Source organism: Triticum dicoccoides, chromosome 3B (assembly GCF_002162155.2).
Source record: "Triticum dicoccoides isolate Atlit2015 ecotype Zavitan chromosome 3B, WEW_v2.0, whole genome shotgun sequence".
In the NCBI taxonomy this organism is placed as follows: Eukaryota; Viridiplantae; Streptophyta; class Magnoliopsida; order Poales; family Poaceae; genus Triticum; species Triticum dicoccoides.
Window position 1 is genome coordinate 3,109,552 of NC_041385.1, and position 4,456 is coordinate 3,114,007.

Sequence of the window (4,456 nt, forward strand, 5' to 3'; positions counted from 1 at the left end):
ACCTGCAGTAATACACATAGCTCCGCCAGTGCTTCCGTGCTTCGTGTAGACTGTGGACATTAGACGAGTACGGCGCCTCCATGTCAGGCAGGTCTGATCGATCGATCCCTGTAGACCCATATGCAGCGACGCCCCATGCCCCTTAAGTCGCCACCGTTCTCACGCCGGTCGACGCAATGACGCCGGCACACTGCACCGCCTGCTCCGGACGCGTCTCACGCCCACGCGTAGGCGCACAATCCAAACACCAATTCTGTGCGCCTGTACACTCTTCGCTTATGTCTATCTTTTCGTAAATGTTGTTTGAAACAATTGTTTGTCAACAAAATATGTAATTTCAAATCTGTGTTCACACCTCTTAAAAATCGTTCAGGATTTGAAAGTTTGTTCACTTTATTAAAAGATGTTTAGATTTTCAAAAAAATTGAATAAAAACATCACATTTACAAATTTTGGTCATATTTACAGCAAATGTTTACAGTTTTTTTCAAAAAGTATTTGAACTCCAAATTAATGTTTTTGGAAAACTGTTTTCGAATTTCAAATTTGTTGGCATTTCAGAAAATTATTTCTGTTCGAAATCTGTTCAAATAATTAAAACACCTACATGCTACAGTACAAGGTCCAGTATACGGTACAATATCTGGTACAGTAAATATAACGTACAGTACCAGTCGAGGCAGCGCCAATGGCCATCCTACCAGTCGGGTGCCCTTGTGCAGTGCATTGCCGTCGGGCACCGCAAAAACTATATCTCGCTTATAACAAATACAGCTTCCGTCTCACAGAAGTATTTTCATCCCACGTTATAAACTTGGTTGGCCTGTTTAATTTTCTTAATGGTTTTCTTAGGACGTTTTGTTCACTGGTTTTTTGTTGTTTCCTGGTTTTCACTTTTCGTTGTTTTTTCTCTGATTTTTTGGGCCTTTTCCTTTCCAAGTTTTATTCTGAGTTTTTTCACTCTTTATTTTGTTTTTTGTTTCCGTTTTTCTTTGTTTCTTTAAGGTTGTTTTGGTTTTCTATTTTCTTGTTTTCATCAGTGTTCCTCATTTCTTCCATTGATTTCATTGGTTTTTCTTTTATTTCTTTTTTGGTTCACCGGTTTTTTTCAACTTTCTTCGGTTATCTTTGTTTCTTTCTTGTTTTTTATTTATATTGTTCTTCTTTTGTTTGTCTGTCATTTCTTCATTTTTTTTCAACATATACCTACATTTTTCATACAGAATTGTACTCCCTCCATTCCACAATGTAGTGCCTATAGATTTTTGTGAAAGTCAAACTTTGCCAACTTTGACCAAGTGTACAGAGAAAACTGTCTACACCTACAATACCAAAAATGTACATTCTAAAAATATAACTCATGATTTATCCAATGATGTGCATTTGGTACTCTAGATGTACCTACTTTTCTCTATAAATATGGTCAAAGTTTGTAACGTTTGACTTTTGCAAAAATCTATAGGCACTACATTATGGAATGGAGGGAGTACATTTTTTTAGTACATCTTGAATATTTTTTTGTACATGTCTAAACTTGATCAAAAAATCGATAAACATTTTTTCAAACATTACTACCAAGAAGACCTGCCCTACCACGAAGCTCTGAATAACTTCTTGTGGTTTTTTCTATTTCATTCTTTGTGAACATCCTCAGCACCAGAATTTTATTTACTATACTTGACCCCCATTCTTCACGAAATTCCTTCACGCGTCACTTCTGAAGACAGCATGTCCAACACACTGGAGTTATAGCTGAAAATGCTTGTTCCTTCGCATCCAACTTGCGCTTCCAATGATGGCCAATGACCTGCGTTTTCTTCACCTTCATTTGCAAGATGATCAGCAACATCTTCAATATCAGGGCCTTCCTTGCTATCCTTCTACAGTTTCAGGCTCTCAGCAAGAGGCTGTTAAACTCACCTTTGGTCCAACTAATCAACTGCTAGTGGCAGTTTTGTCCATTTTATCTAGCCTGTCAATTATATGCCGTGCAACTGGTCTCTTCTCTGGGTCAAATTCCATGCACTCTATGCCTATCTTAGTGCACACCCTTACTTGTTTTAACTGGTTTGCCCCCTGCGATGCATCCAACTTCCAGTCACCTACATAGGAGTTATTTGTTATGGAACAATGTTTGATGATATTAGCTACTATAGAAGAAAATATATGCTGAATCCTACAAAAATAGTAACCGAAGTGCCCCCTCCCCCCTCTATACAAGCCACTTAATTTCAGTTCATAATGCTTCATTTCAGACGATCTCAGGATTTTTTTTGTAAGTTAATTTGTTTGGCATGATGTTTGATTTTGCTTGACATTATTGAATAATTAATAATATATGTCTTTGTGTTGGAACTGGAAGGCTTTGTTGTTGTTGTGTTGTTGTTGTTGTCGTCGTCAGTTGATGCAGTGGCCAGGGGTTATCCTACTTTTCGGCCTTGCAAGATCTAAATAATAATGTCAAATATTATTTGGTTAATTAGGTTAGATTGTAACATAATTGTTTCAAAACTTATAGTGTAACTCAGAGCAAAGACTTAAATTATCCTTACATTATTAACTTCAGGATGCCACTTCACTCCTGTTAGTATCTCCATGATTACTCTGCCGAGACTATATATATCTGCTGCAAATGTGATTTTTCTTCCATACATCCCCTACGAGAAGGTTTATAATGGCTGATCAGTGAATATTCAGATATATGTACGGGGTAAGTTACGCCCAACAAAAAGATGAGCTCTTGAGAGATTAGCTTACGGTGTTCCCGACATGTGTATGGTAGTAGCAGCATGGGTCTTCCTTTTGTCGAGACACATCGAGAGACCAAAATCAGCAATTTTGGGTTCCATGTGACCATCTAGCAATATATTAGGGGGCTTGAGGTCCAAATGAAGAATACGGTTCATGTGGAGATAGTGTAAACCTTCACATATTCCTCTGATTATTCGAAATCTCACTGTCCATTCAAGTCCACTGGATGTACCTGTGCATGTGCAGGAAGGGGCCTGATTGTTTAATATTTTCCTAAATAATTATATAGAGATAGTGTCGTGTAACTCCATACATGCTAAGTATTCAAGTAATCTTTCAATAGATGAAACAACGATGTCAATAAGAATCATTATCCTACCGGTGATATACTTTTCGAGGCTCCCATTGGGTAGATACTCAAAACAGAGCAACCAGTTTCATAGGTCTGATATGACAAACTTTCCGTCACAATCGGCAACTTCTCCTTGAGTCTCAACACAATATCCTAGAAACCCTACTATATTCTTGTGCTTGGCCTTCACCATGCACTCAACCTCTTTGTGGAATTTACTCTCGGGCATATCATGTGTCCTGGTCAGCTTCTTTACGGTGACCCACCCTTTTCTGACCATTCCCTATGGACAGACGATATATCATCAATGTTAGTACGTAGTATAATTTAAAGATGCACTATGATATCATAGGATTAACCGAGAAAGCTCCGTATATTTGAGAGTTGTGGTACCTTATAAACTACCGCAAATCCACCCCTGCCAATTTCTCGACAAGGGGAGAAATGATTCGTAATGTCCTGTAAAAGAGATAATGGCAGTGATGATGGCCCTGCGTTTTCATCAAGCAACATCTGCTCTAGCATGCGGTGCGTACTACTAGCTTCAAGGTCCATCTGCAGTCGATCACTGCAAAAGCGCAAAACGAAGATGAGTATTTACTTGGAGTATGAAAGGGAACTTCTCTTTGTCTTTCGGGTTCCCATCGACGGAATGCATAGAAACAATTGTCTCAAATTAACCTCAAGACAGAGAAAAGGGGGAAAACATAAATAAATTTTCGACAAAGGGAATATATTAATATCATGAAGATACTAATTACACCTGATCTCTGTACCAATAAGATGTCCAAAGGCATCAATGATACACACGGCCAAAAATGGAAATAAAAAGAACAGAAGAAAAAGGACCAGCCACGGTGATCAATCACTAGCATCAGCAACACTCTAACTACCAGCGAAGACAATACCCGGATTAAAAAATATTCTCCAAAAGCAACGCCTTTTAGAAGGAAACAATACACAAGCTTTGTCGTTGCCTGATCGAAGATATTGGGTTTTCACCATGGAGAAAGTCCGAGTTCACACAAAAACAATGCCTTCAACAAGGCCATTCCGAGGTACAACCAATAAAGGAGTTTTCACATTAGGAATCGAGACTTGGTACTTGAGGAGTGCCATCAAAAATGGAGTCCTCCAATGTTGTCGCCCCCGCTTTACCGAGGCCGCTGTTGCAAGACACCAAACACCTAGCACACAATCTTCATGACATCCAATAAAGGAGTTTTCACATTAGGAATCGAGACTCGGTACTTGAGGAGTGCCATCAAAAATGGAGTCCTCCAATGTTGTCGCCCCCGCTTTACCGAGCCGCTGTTGCAAGACACCAAACACCTAGCACACAATCTTCATGAC

At 39.1% G+C, this 4,456-nt stretch overlaps 1 pseudogene; it reads right to left on the bottom strand.

Moving 5' to 3' along the window:
- Positions 1-3,188: 3,188 nt before the first annotated feature.
- LOC119282838 overlaps positions 3,189-4,456 on the bottom strand; it is a 9,466-nt pseudogene continuing 8,198 nt past the window's right edge.